The following is a 15,783-nucleotide window of genomic DNA, read 5'->3' as shown; positions in this document are numbered from 1 at the left end:
TACCTATGTCTTCTCTACCCTACCTCTACTTTACCCCACCTTATTCTACTCTACCGTACCTCACCCTACTCTGCCTTACCTTACATCACCCTACTCTATCTTACCTCACCATACTCTACCCTACCCCTTTTCTCTCCTACCTCTCCCTATCCTACATACCCAACATCTGACCCAACCTACCCTACTATGCCCTATCCAAACATTTCCCTAGCCTATCCCACTATACTCTATCCCAACATTTACCCAGCCTAGCCCACCTCACCTCACCCTACCCTACCCTACCGTATCCTACCTCTCCCTACAGTATCCTACCATACCCTTCTGTTATATTTAAACTTACCTAGAATCTCCTTAGCCTACCCTCTCTTTCCCTATCCTACCTCTTTTTGCCTTACCCTGCCTCAGCCTATTGGCCCCTTCCCTACTGTCCTGTATACTGTCACGCCTTTTCCTATTCTACCCTACCCTACCCTGCCTCTCCCTACCCTACCCCGCTGCTCCCTACCCTACCCCGCTGCTCCCTACCCTACCCCGCTGCTCCCAACCCTACCCTCTGCTTCCCCATCATACTCCCGTACCTTTCCTTACCATACTCTACCTTAAGGTGCATTTACCTACTGTACCCTGCCTTTCCCTACTCTTCCTTTTCCTACCCTACCTCTCTGTTCCCTACATACCCTACGCTGCCCTTGTCCATTTTGCCTCTTCCTACCATACTCTACCGTCCCATGCCTTTCCTTATCTCACACTGCTTCCCGAGCCTACCCTGCCTATTCTTGCCTCACCACAACCCGACAATACCCTGCCTATTCCTACCTTATCATCTCTGTCCCTACCCATGCCTACTCTTTCTCTTCCTCCACTACCCTGCCCCTCCCTTCTCCTAATCCTTTTCTACCCTACCCTACCCTACCCAGCCTCACCCAATAGTATCCTAACCTGTCTTTCCCTAATCAACTGTATCTTACCATGCTTCACCCTACCCCAACCCTGCCCTTTGCCACTCTACCCTACCCTTCCCTTGTCTTCTTTCTTCGTCCCTGCCTTCTTTCTTTCATTCTACCCTATTTAACATCACCTTACCCTACCTCTTCCTAGCCAATCCTTCCTTCTCTTTTCCTGTCCTACCCTACTCTACTCTATCCTAACCGTACCCTCCCCTCCCCTGCCTTTCCCTGCCGTTTCCCACCCCGCATTTTTCTATCCTTCCCTACTCTACCTTACCTTAACTCTCCCCTCCTCTCCCCTCTCCTTCCTCTCCCCTCTCCTTCCTCTCCTAACCGTGCAATACCCTGCATTTCCCTACCCTTCCCTACCAAACTCTACATTGCCTCCCTCTGTCATACTCAGCCCAACTTCTTATCATACCTTCCCTACCCTACCTGCTTCTTCCTGTCATACCTTCCCTACTTTGCTTCCCCCTACCTTTCCATACTCTGCCAACCTCTGTTATATGGAATGGTAGCATGGGGCAGGGTAGGGAAGGTATGATAAGAAGTGGTGTAAGATACAGTAGATATAGTAGGGTAGAGTAGAGAGAGGTTGGGTAGGGTAGTGCTTACCTACCTACGCACCAGTGTCTACCAACTTACCTAACAAGACACCTGCTTACCTACCCACCTACATAGGTGACTACCTCCCCAATTACCCACCCTCCACAGTGCGAGGCTGTCTACCTAACTACCTACCTTCCTACCTCGTTTTCAATTATAAAGGCTCCGACATGCTTGCATGAGTCGGCCTTGGTCACCTAATGGCCGCTATCCATGCTGCACGATTTCTGGCAGCCTCTCTATTCAGTCCCTTATCCTTGAGGTCACACACTGTGGCTTCGTCCCAGGTCTTTTCCAGTCTACCTCTCGGAATCCTACCCCCAGCGTTCATACTTCTCACTTTCTACACCCAGCTGTCATCCCCATCCTTTCCTCATGCCCAAAACCATCTCTACCCCTCTTCATCACAACACCAATACACTCCAGTCTCATCCTACCACTTAACTCTTCCATTGTAAACCTAGCCCCCCCAGCCTTGCATTCAAGGACATTCCGCACATCCACCTATTAATTGTCATTTCTGTACGTTCGAGCTTGCGAATATCCTCTTCCTTTACTGCCCAGGTCTCACTACCATACAGCATTACACGCCTGACACATGCTGCATACAAAGATCCCTTAGCACGGAGGGAGAGCCCTTTTATTGTCAGGAGAGGCAGCAGCTCCCTGAACTTCTTCCAACCACTCCTACCTACTATCTACCTACCAACCGATAATAAGCCTGTCTACATATCTGCCCACCCACTGTACCTACCTACTTACCCACCCACTTACCAGCTTACCTATTTGCCTGCCTATCTACCGACCGCCTTACCAAAGTGTCTTTCTTAACCATTACCTTCCACAGTGCCAGCCTACCGACCTGTTAACTACCTAGCAACCTCTCTGAATACTTACCCGCCTACAGTACCTTTCTACCTTCTCACCATCTTACCTACCTACCTACTTATCTACTTACTTGCCTGTCAAAAAATATCTACATCAGTGCATACCTGCCAACCTGCCTACAGACTTAGCAGTGCCAACCTTCTTACGGACCTAGTGACTACCTACCTACCTTCTTACCTGTCCAGTAGCCTTCTGTCTGCCTACACTACTGATCTACTGTTCCTGGGACAGTGGATACCTCCCTAACTAGCAGTGCCTGCGTAGTTACCTACCAATTTACTTCCCATTCTACCAACCCACCTGTACCTATTACAGAATCTGTTATAGTACCTACCTGCCACAGTACCTACCTACCTTCCCACCTACCTATCCAGGTGACACCCAAACGCGCTCCCACATAACCTGCATACTTACCAATCTAACACAGCAATTATCATGCCTACCTACCACAGAGTTTGCCTACCCGCTACAGTGCCTACCTGTCTGTGCCTACTTACAAACCGTAGTGCCTGCCTGTCTATCACAGTTCTTACCCACCTAGTACACCCCCTTACTTAGTACGTACTACAGTAGCTAGCTCCCTACCACAGCACCTTCCCATCCAGCCAAGTGCTACCGTAACCTACCTGTCTGTTTACCACGTACCCTTCATAACTACCTACCAACCTAACACAAAAATCATACCTACGTACCTACCACAGTCTTACCTACCTGCCACAGTGCCCTCCTACTTACCATAGTATCTACCTACCTGCCTCAATGTCTACCTAGCTACTGCAGTGCTTACTTCCCTGCTACGGTGCCTACTTACCTACTACATTGCTTAAATACCTACCTACCAACCTTCCACATTGCCTGCCAATTTCCCTACTCACCGCGACTGTGATTAACCACTTACCTACCACAGTGGCTGCCTACTTACCGCCGTGCCACAGTACCTATCTACTTACATACTTACCTACTACAACCCTTAACTACCTAGCTGCTTGCTTACCTACTACCTACCTTACGTACAGGTGTCCTTCTGCTACAGAAGACGTTGCCTGCAATATAGATTGGTGTCTTTCTCATCGTCTTTGGTGCCAACGTGTTTGACTGTGCAGATCAATCCTGGATCCGCAAACTATGCTGGGAAAACTCTGCTTTGGCTGTGCTTCCATTGTCTGTGCTCTTCGCTGGCCAGTTTCCGAGCATCTTCGACATGAATGGCTCCTTTGCTGCAGAAGCCTCGCCATTGTTTTCTGTCAGATGCATTGGTTTCAAGATCTTTTGGTATTATGATGTACTTGTTCAGTGTTGTCCTAATTTGATACTCATATCTCTTCTTCTGTTCCCTTGAGTTGCGGGGGGCTGCAGGGAGTCGGCCATACAGAACTTGGCGGGGAAGGCGGTGCTCAGGCATGCGGAACCCATGTCCGACCTATCTCGGCTGATTTTTAGCTAGCATGGTTTCTTTGCTGAGGGACTTCATCCTCCCATGTAAGTCCTAGGATGTGCAGTAAGCATCGGATGTGAAATGGCTCAAGTTGTTTGATGTGATGCTGGTAGGTAGTCCAGGATTCAGCACCATATAAGAGGGTGGAGAGACATACAGCCGTATAAGCTGATACCTTCGTCTCCATTCTCAAATTTGTGTTTTCAAAGACTCTGAATCTGAGACATCTAAATGAGGCTGAGACGTGGTTTATTCGTGATAGGAATTTTGCATCAGTGCTATGTTTATCTGTGAGCAAACTTCAAAGGTAGGTAAGATTATTTATCTGTTTTACATTTTCACCATTTATCTGAAATGCAAGAGAATACAGAGGTTAGGGGAGTGGACTTTCGGACCACCATTTGGTGGTGATGAAAGTCAAGGTTCAAGTGCAATGGAGGAATAGGAGGACAGAAGGACAGGAGGAAGTAGTCCATACAACGAGGGTAGAAGGGTTGCAAGATGGAAAAAAAATATATATATATATATATAAGAGAAGCGAGGAGGGATTGGGAAAAAATGATTTGGAGCAGATGGAGGAGGTGGAAGGTGTGTGCAAGATATTCACAGAAGAAATCTCTGCAGCATGTGAGGTGTGTGGGGTGAAGAGAAGATGTAAGGAGGTGTAAGGAACAACATGGTGGAATGAACAGATGAGAGGCTGTGGCGCAAAAGCGGAAAGCATATAGTGAATGAATGGGAAGCAGAGGCATAGAAGTTGAGAGACGGAAGAAAGAGTCATATGCAGAGAGGAAGAGAGAGATGAAAAGATTAGTAAGAGAGTAAGAAAGGAGTGGATGAAGAATTTGGAAGGAATTTGAGTGTAAAGTGGAGGGAATGTAAGAAAATGTTCTGGAAGAAGGTAAAAAGAGTTAGACAGGATGATAAAGAAGTTAGTAGGGGAGTGAAAGATAAAAATTGTAGATTGATAATGGGAAAGGGAGAAAAATGAACTGTTAAACATAGAGAATGAAAGTAATGCGAGTATAAGTGGCTGGGGAATGGCTGGGAGAAGGAGGGAGGTGAGAAGGATGGAAGAGATCAGCAGGATAGAACTGGTGGAAGCAGTGAAGAAAGTCAAAATGGGGAACGTCCCAGGAATTGATGGAATGTGTGGTGAAGTCCTGAAGCATAGGTGAGAGATAGTAGCAGAATAGATATGGAAGATGTGCAGATTGGTATGGGAGGAAGGCAGAGTCCCGCAGGATTGGAAGTCAGATATAATTATTCCCCTGTACAAAGGAAAAGGGGAAAAAGAGGCGTGTGATAATCATAAGGGTATATGTCTTATTAGTGTAATAGAAGTATATGGTACGATGCTTATTGACGGAGTTCGGGATATAACAGAGGAATTATTTGGAGAAGAACAGGGAGATTTTAGGAACTGAAGTGATTGTGAAGATCAGATTTTCATTCTGAGGTCTTTAGTGGAAAAGTTCCTAGAGAAAGGAAAGATGATGATTGTGGCCTTCATAGACTTGGAGGAAGCATATGACAGTATACGACAGAGTGGACAGACAAGGAATGTGAAAGCTATTAATAATAGAGTAAATGGGAAGTTGTTGAATGCCGTGATGAGTATGTATGAGGGTTCTAAGGCTGCAGTGCATGTGGAGAATGAACCGAGTGAATTTTCCTATCTGAATGTTGGATTGAAATAGGAATGTGTCATGTTTCCATGATTGTTTAATGCGTAAATGGATGGGATTATAACAGAGGTACAAGGTAAGGCAGTGGATGTTGGAGCGGCTTTAATGAAAGAGGGCAGCGTTTGGAAACTTCCTGTAGTGTTGTTTGCTGATTATACTGTGTTGTTAAGTGACAACGAAGGGGAACTGCAAGGCTTAGTGAATAAGTATGGTAGAGTGTGTATAAAACAGAATCGAAGGTGAATGTAGGGAAGAGTGAAGTTATGGTCTTTGAGAGAAATGAACTCACTCTATATACAGTGAGGTTGGATGATAAGGAAATGGAAAATGTGTGTGTGTGTGTGTTGAAGTACTTGGGTAGTGCGGTGAGTAAGGATGGAGGTTTTGAGGATGAAGTGCTTGAAAGGGTGCAGCAAGGAAGAAAGGTTGCTGGTTCCTATAATGCAGTGATAAGAAGAAATAGGGAAGTGAGCATGGAAGTAAAAAAGTTGCTGCATGATAGTATTGTGATACCAGTTCTAACGTTTGGAAGTGAAGTGAACCTTGTTGGAAGGACACAAGTAAAGAGTGAGAGCAGTGGAAATGAGGTATTTGAGAGGAGCATGTGGAGTTACATAGAGAGACAGACTGACAAAAGAGGAAGTGAAGGAGCGGTGTGGTGAGGATGTGGATGTGATAGAAAGCGTTAGGAGAAATACTCTGAGGTGGTTTGGCCATGTGGAGAGGATGGAAAACGAGAGACTAACGAGGAGAATGTATGTGAGTGAGGTGGAGGGGGGGTGAAGGAGGGGGAGGCCAAGGATGAAATGGAGGGATGGAGTGGAGAGGTTTATGACGGGGGGGAGGGGTATGAGCTGGGAGCAGGGCAGTGGAATGGTGGGGGACAGGGCGACATGGAGGCGATTTGTTCGTGGCCATCACTTGCGGGATTGAGGCGTCTGGCAATAGGTAGGTAGCAAGAGCCTCTATTGGGTTGCTTTTTTAAGTTATTTCAGCTTTACTTACATTTATTCGGAGCTTCATTGTATGGTATGTTGGAGACGATGGTGAGAGACTGTCGTAGGGCTTGTGAGATTTGTGTGAAGGCAGCACATCATCAGCGTATTATAGCTCCAGGAAATGAGCTACATCAGTCTTTGATTGTGCATGAAGACATCTGAGATTAAAGAAGTTACCATCTAGATGAAACTGGATTATTATTGCATCATCGGGGTTCATTTGTTGGTGACTTACAAGGGTTACTGTAGTTACATAGATGTTGAAAATGACAGGAGCCAAGACACATCCTTGCTTCACTCTCACGTCCACTTTGAAGGGTTCAAATTTGCTCCCACCAATGGACACACGAGCATTCCCGTTGTCATGTAGAGGCTCTTCCCGATGGAATGAAATTTGTAACTCCAAATTCTGAAAGAGCATTCCATAAAAATTCCCCATTGACAATGTCAAATGCTTTTGCAAGATCAATGAATGCAATATGTCACGGTTCTGCTAGTAGCATTTATCTTGCATCTGTCGTGCAACAAAGATCAATCACAGTTGCTTCGTTCTTTCCGAAGTCCACATTGTGCTTCCGGAAGTGTCAACTCAGTCAGATGGTTTGTCAGTCTGGATAGCATTATCCTGGCTAGTACCGTACTTTGTTAGCATTCACAAAGAACGAGATACCTCTGCTGTTGTCACAAGCTGAGCAGTCCCCTTTCTTCTCGTAGATGGTTACAATATCAGAAATATGCCATTCGGATGGAATTCATTTTGGGTTCCAGATAGTATGAGATCATGGAGGTGATGGTGGAATAACTGGCCACCCTCCTTGATTATTTCAGATGGTATGCCATCAGGGCAAGGGCTTTTATTATGTTTTAGGGATCTGTTTGCCAGAACAGTTTCTGCGAGTGTACGGTAGGTGGGACATTTAGATCTGCGGCTTGAGGAGCATTTGGGATGTGCTTCACAGAGTTTCTTTGATTCAGTAAGGTGTGAAAGTGTTGTGCCCATCTTTCCTTGATTGTTTGCTTGGCTTTCAGGAACTCCCCTTTGACTGATCGAATAGCGGCTATGTTGTGTGTGGTTGACCCATACATGGCTTTTATGGACTTGTGGAACTCATGTTGGTCATTAATATCAGCCAATCTTTGCAGCTCCTTTGCTTGCTCTCTCCACCATTTGTTTTCCATGTCAGGCAGTTTTCTGTGGGGTTGACTTCTGAGATTCTGAAAATCGGTTTTTAGGGTTAAGACTCTAGGATGACCCATCCAGTTGTTATGTGCTCTATTCTTGACTGCAAAGTCATGTATGTCCTCAGCATTTTCATCAAATCAGTGTTTTAGGCGAGTGGAGAAGTCTAAGGTTTCTACTGCAGTGCTTTGAAGCAGTGTCTTAATGTTCACCCACTCAGTGTCTAGGTTTGTTTGGGTCAAGTGATGGGCATTGAGAGAGCTGGTCTGTAACAGTGCTGTGGAAGGTGTTACAAGTTGACACATCCTTTAAAATTCTGCAATTTAGTTATCTTGGAGGATGGTCTACGGCATATGTGGGCGTATGACTAGTTGCATTTTGCTGAGTATAAGGTTATGGTCTGTTGGGCACTCAGCACCTCTTTAGCTCAGGTTATAGGAACTTTTCATTAGGTCTTGCTGCCTTACAATAACATAGTCAATTAGGTGCCAATGTTTAGATCATGGGTGCATCTATGTGGCCTTGTGTTTATTTAGTTGGAAAATGGTGTCGGTGATGACCAGTGTGTGTACTTGCTTACCCAAAAGTGCCAACCTACTTTCCTACAACAGTGTCTACCTATTTCCATTCCTACCTACTTACCGATGTATTTGCTTACCTGCCTACCTACTTACCCCTCTACTAACGTACCTACTTGCCTACATACCTACTTGCCAGCATGCCTGCTTACCTACCTACTTACCTACCTACTTACTTACCTACCTTTCCACCTACTTACCAACTGAGTGGCTGACCGACCAACCGACCCACTGACCGACTGACCAACCATCGTACCAACTGACCTATCCGTCTGCTTCATACCAACATTCCTTCCAACGTGCTGCCGCACTACCTACCAGCTTAAAATGTCAAACATAATGCATATATAACAACCTAAATGCTGACCTTCCACAGTGCCTACCCACAAACCCATCTGCCTTCCACCACTGCCCATCTACCTACCTACCTCACTGTGACAGTGCCATCCTTCCTGCCTGCCTCCTTCCTAGATGCCTGCTTATTTAACTAACTGCCTACCACTGGCATGGGCAACCTTTCTGAGTCAGCGGGAAGAATTATGATTTGGTATAGATTCGCAGGACACGTTCCTTTGGAATAATTCTAAAGATATTTTTACTGAAACTAGATTCATGTTAATTGAAATTAATTGTCGCCTATTTTAGTAACTTATAACAATGAATATACTTAATAACAATAATACATGATGGTCAATAATATGTACTGCGCAGTTGAACATTTTTATATGCATTGTGATGTATTACGAACGAAATCCTATCATTGTATTGTGAAACGAATATCATTGCATCGAATATCATTGCATCATGATGAACTGCAATGGAGAGGTATATTATTAATTCACTGTAGTTTTCCCATAATTCATTATTAAAGTAAAAGCGGACCAACATTCGGCTTCACTCAGTATAACATTATTTTTGTGACCTGGATCTGAATGTCTGACAAGCCAGTCAAAACTCAGAGGAATATTTGGACAAAGACTAGGAGAGCTGCCATGAGAAAAAAGAAGTGTTGAAAATTTTATGACAGGGATTTAGTTTAATAACTGAACAGTTCATTTAGCCTGTGACAGCTAAATCCAGCGGAAATAACATTAACAGTATTAGAGGCAGCAAGGTTTGTTTACCAGCACACAAGTACTAGGGGCAGCAGGTAGATTCGGCCTCCAAACCAAGTCGTCTCCAAGGCGTTCTGGTTAGGTTAGGATACGTCAGGTTAGGTTAGGTTAGGATAGGATAGGCTAAGGTTAGGTTGGTAAGGATGAAACGACCTACGACGGATTAACCTTAGGGCCGAATTGACCTACATGCCCAACATGGTGGGCGTCATTTTGCCACAGCTTGCGAGTAAAACAAATTTAGTTCTTAAAAATTACACGTTTCTATGACTTATACTTATTACCGTGACAATTAGGACAAAATTTACTGAGAAAAAGTGCAATTATAAATTCTATGAATGGGAGCTCGCGTTGATTTTCACCGAATATTTGTCATCGCAGCTCTGAGATTATTTTCTAAATCTTCATCTGAGTCGAGATCGGTTCGTATATACAGATGCTGGCAAATAAGGCAATCCTCTTCCTTGCAAACGCAGTGAGGTTTGGCCACCTATTATTTTAGAAATATTTACTGTGAAGTATTGTTGGCATTTTCAATAAATATAAACGACTGATTCAGGGCGAGATTTGGTGAACGTCCCACCAGGTGTTCTTGTTACAGCTTAAATTACCAAATCAGGCACGTCAGCACCAGAAGATTTCTTTTGCTTACATTTTACCTAAGCTGGAGACCAACACTCGTTTAAATATCTCACGTTCAGCAGGCCGAGCCCGCGGGCCGCAGACCCACCACATTGGTTACCTGTATACCTACCACATTGGTTATGTGTATACCTACCACATTGGTTATGTGTATACCATCGTCATTGGTTATCTGTATTCATACTACATTGGTTATGTCTATATGTACCACATTGGTTACCTGTATACCTATCACATTGGTTGTGTATACCTACCACAGTGGTTATCTGTATACCTACCACAATGGTTATCTGTATACCTACCACATTGGTTGTCTGTATACCTACCACATTGGTTGTCTGTATACCTACCACATTGATTATCTGTATACCTACCACAATGGTTATCTGTATACCTACCACATTGGTTATCTGTATACCTACCACATTGGTTATCTGTATACCTACCACATTGATTATCTGTATACCTACCACAATGGTTATCTGTATACCTACCACATTGGTTATCTGTATACCTACCACATTGGTTATCTGTATACCTATCACATTGGTTGTGTATACCAACCACATTGGTTACCTGTATGCCTACCACATTGGTTATGTGTATACCATCGTCATTGGTTATCTGTATTCATACCACATTGGTTATGTCTATATGTACCACATTGGTTATCTGTATACCTATCATATTGGTTATCTGTATACCTACCACATTGATTATCTGTATACCTACCACACTAGTTATCTTTTACCTACCACTTTCGTTATGTGTATACCATCCTCACTGGTTATGTAAATACATACCACATTGGTTATGTGAATACGTACCACAGTGGTTATCTGTATACCTATCACATTGGTTATTTGTATACCTATGATACTGATTATCTGTATACCATCCTCATTGGTTATATGTATATCTATCACATAGGTTATCTGTATACCTACCACATTGGTTATCTGTATACCATCCTCATTGGTTATATGTATATCATCCTCATTGGTTATATGTATATCATCCTCATTGGTTATATGTTTATCTATCACATTGGTTATCTGTATACCATCCTCATTGGTTATCTGTATACCTATTAATTGGTTATCTGTATATCATCCTCATTGGTTATCTGTATACCATCCTCATTGGTTATCTGTATACCATCCTCATTGGTTATCTGTATATCATCCTCATTGGTTATCTATATATCATCCTCATTGGTTATCTGTATATCATCCTCATTGGTTATCTGTATATCATCCTCATTGGTTATCTATATATCATCCTCATTGGTTATCTGTATATCATCCTCATTGGTTATCTGTATACCTACCACATTGATTACCTATTCACCTACCACATTGATTACCTGTATACTTACCACATTGATTACCTGTTCTACGACATTGATTACCTGTATACCTACCACATTGCTTCCCTTTATACCAATCATAGTGCCTACCTACCTTCCTTCCAACCAATGTCTACCTGCATCCCTTCCACAGTGCCTGGCCACATACCTACGTACCTTCTAATGTACTTGTCTGCCTACTTACCTCGTCAGAGCTACCTACCTACCATTCTACCTACGGTACTTACCTGTCCACATAATGTACCTGTCTACCTACTTTACTCATCTACCTACATATATATATGCCTGCCTGCTTGCCTGCCTGCATACCTTCCTACTCTCCAACCCTGGTGTCTGTCCGCTGACCTCCCTCCCTCCTTCTCTACCTACATACTCACCTGCCTGCCCACTCGCACCTGCCTACCTACCTTCTTACCTATCTGTCTTCCAATCCAATCCAACCCAGTGTCCACCTGCCCAGCAAAATGCAGCAGTGCTTATGTGCATACCATATTGCCTGACTACTTACTGTTCAGTGCTGACCAACCTACTTATCTACCTTCGATACTACCTACCTACCTACCTTCCTATCTACGATATTCCTGCTTACCCACTTACCTATCCACCTTTCCACCTACCTACCTACTTACCTTTCTACCTTTTCACCTACCTACCTACATACCTATGTACCTTTCCACCTACCTACCGTACCTACCTACAGAACTTACCTACCTGCCTCTCCACCTACCTACCTCTTACCTGTAGACCTCTCCACCTTCCTACCTACTTACCTATATCTCTCCACCTACCTACCTACTTACCTATCTGCCTCCTCACCTATCACATTGCCCACCAAACTATCTATCATACTGCCTAACTACCTACCATAACTATCATAGTACCTATATACTCACCTGCCAGATTGCCTACCATCTTACCTGCCATAGTTCCTGTCTACCCAACTACCACAGTGCTTGCCTAGCTATTACACTGCCTCTCTACCACCCTACGTAGTGAAACATGACTGTCTACATAGCTACCAACTACTGCCTGCCTACCTTCCTACCTGCCTCAGCCTACCTTAGTACCTACGTAAGTCTACTTGCTTACTTATCTACCAACCTACCAATTTAACTACCACTAAATACCTGCCTACCTACACAGCGACGAACTACCTACCAATTTACATACAAACGAAGCTGCAGTTTACCTTCCTGTTTATCTACCATTCCTTAATTACTGGCTGACTGACCAATCTGGCTACCTACCTACCAAGGTCGTGCACAGGATTCTTGAAAGGGGGGGGGGGATGAAAAAAGAACACAATTTTTTCATAACATAGTTTATTTAGTTTATTTCGTTCATTCATTCACTCATCTAATCCTGTGTTGCCCCGCGGGGAGCGTAGAAGCCCAAGTCAAGGCAAGTTGGTCCTGACATTTAAGATGAGAGTGACCAGCCTCACTGATCTCTGAGTGACAATACATGAGCAATGAACCCCAACCATCCCTTGGATGTAACCCTGCACAGGCTCAATCCGACTGGAGCGCCATAATTACCGACTAAACTAAGTAACCCAGTACGGTAAACTTTGGTACTGTAACTGACTAAACTACTGAAAGGGTACAAATTCAGGGTAATTTACATACTGAACTCTACAGAACCTTGGAAGCGAAACAGACTCCGATCATTTACTTGGCAGCTTTCACTTAAAAAAAAAAAAAAAAAAAAAAGAGAGAGAGAGAGAGAGAGAGAGAGAAAACACTCCTCCAGTCGCTGATTTCAGACCTTAAACTCACTCACTCTGCACAGAAGTACCGCTTAAAGACCAGTGTGAAACCTAGAAACTTCCACTACGTTCTACAAACTTTTTTTTTTTTTCAATAGCCTTCCATGACCTTCCATTTATTCTCTTCGGTAAAAAAACATTTAAGACCTTCGTGAAACGTCTTAATTCTTCTTTCTTATATTTTGTAGAACTTTTTAGCTTTATTATTTTTCTATCTCGTAACATTCTTAACAGGATTTAATTGATTTAATGAGTTGCAGTTTTAGTATTATTTTCATTCGAGTTTTTCATATTTCCAAGTGGGGGGTTAAACCCCCATTTTCCCCCCGTGTGCACGGCCTTGCTACTTACCTACCTACCTACCTATCTGCCTAGCTACCTACCTACCTACCTACCTCTCTGCCTAGCTACCTACCTACCTACGTATCTGCCTAGCTATCTACCTACGTATCTGCCTAGCTATCTACCTACGTATCTGCCTAGCTATCTATCTACCTACGTATCTGCCTAGCTATCTATCTACCTACGTATCTGCCTAGCTATCTATCTACCTACGTATCTGCCTAGCTATCTACCTATCTACCTGTCTGCCTCACTGCATACCTACCTACCTACCTGTCAGCCTCGGCACCTACCTACCTACCTTATCTGCCTAGCTACCTACCTACCCTGGTACCTATCAACTGGTATCAGCCTACCTGCCTACCGCAGCACTTACCACCTACACCCTGCGTACGTACGTACCTACCTACCTACAAAAATGCCTAATCTACCTAGCCACCGACCTGCCTACCTATATACCCACCCACCTGCATACCTACATACATAGCCAATTGTTTATCTACACACCTTCTTAGCAAATATATGTACACCAGTGTCAACCTGCTTCCCTTCCACATCTACGTACTTTCTATATTGTCTGTCTACCTACTTACTGTACCTTTCTACCACAGTGCTTCCCTACCCACTACACTGCCATCCTACCTACTTACCTACCATACAACGTGCAGTCCTACCTACCGTACGGCTTACCTTCCCACTTCCCTACCACAGCATACCTTCCTACTTCCCTACCAATGCCTACCTTCCCACTTCCCTACCACAGCCTACCTTCCTACTTCCCTACCACTGCCTACCTTCCTGCTTCCCTACCACTGCCTACCTTCCTACTTCCCTACCAATGCCTACCTTCCTGCTTCTCTACCACTGCCTACCTTCCTACTTCCCTGCCACTGCCTACCTTCCTACTTCCCTGCCACTGCCTACCTTCCTACTTCCCTGCCACTGCCTACCTTCCTACTTCCTTGCCACTGCCTACCTTCTTACTTCTCTACCACAGCCTACCTTCCTACTTCCCTACCACAGCCTACCTTCCCACTTCCCCACCACAGCCTACCTTCCCACTTCCCCACCACAGCCTACCTTCCCACTTCCCCACCACAGCCTACCTTCCCACTTCCCTACCACAGCCTACCTTCCCACTTCCCTACCACAGCCTACCTTCCCACTTCCCTACCACGACCTACCTTCCTACTTCCCTACCACTGCCTACCTTCCTGCTTTCCTACCACTGCCTACCTTCCTGCTTTCCTACCACTGCCTACCTTCCTGCTTTCCTACCACTGCCTACCTTCCTGCTTTCCTACCACTGCCTACCTTCCTGCTTTCCTACCACTGCCTACCTTCCTGCTTTCCTACCACTGCCTACCTTCCTGCTTTCCTACCACTGCCTACCTTCCTGCTTTCCTACCACTGCCTACCTTCCTGCTTCCCTACCACCGCCTACCAAGGAAGCTAGAGGTATGAGGAAAGTTCAACTACAAGTAAAAATTGGAGGAAACAGTAGTGCTGCCATCTCGTGAGTAGGCCACCTCGACAAAGAAAACGGACATGGGGAAAGGGCTTGAGGGTAAACGTAAATATTTTCGCGATACCCGTTCCTGTATCCCACCCCTTACTATTCGCTAATACTTCATTAATCACTGCTGGCCTCTGACTGTTTCCTTGAATGTTCGAACTAGGAGCATGGCAGTAGGCAATGAAGCCACACTTGAAGCTCTAAGAAGACCTTGTTTTATAATGTTCTATAATAATTCTTAGTTATGTAAGGAAATATAAGGTTAACCGTTGCTTGGGGTTATGAAACTTTTGAAGAGCATAACATTTTATTTGGTATAAAATACGTCAGTTCCATAATAGGTTGTAGTAGTTACTTACACACACACACACACACACACACACACACACACACACACACACACACAGAGCGCGCGCGCGCGCGTAAATTCTTAAATACAACTGCATTCATGATAGCAAGGCTAAACTGAATATAGCTGCATTTATTATACTAATTGCTTCATGCAGAACTGGGAAAACTAATGGCAAGGAGGTAACTTTCAATATTAAATATTGCATCTCAAGGCCATAATACGTATAGAGAACTGGACGAACACATTAGGAAATACAATTTTTTTTCGAAATTCTTGAAATAAAAATATTAATGCACTACAGTGTTCAAGAATCTAGAACACACATAAGAACAGATTCCAAATACATGCCTTAACACAGG

Source organism: Coenobita brevimanus, chromosome 69 (genome assembly GCF_032717465.1).
Source record: "Coenobita brevimanus isolate Jiangsu-jjx chromosome 69, ASM3271746v2, whole genome shotgun sequence".
NCBI classification, from domain to species: Eukaryota; Metazoa; Arthropoda; class Malacostraca; order Decapoda; family Coenobitidae; genus Coenobita; species Coenobita brevimanus.
The sequence above is the reverse complement of the archived record's forward strand: the minus strand, read 5'-3'. Positions refer to the sequence as shown.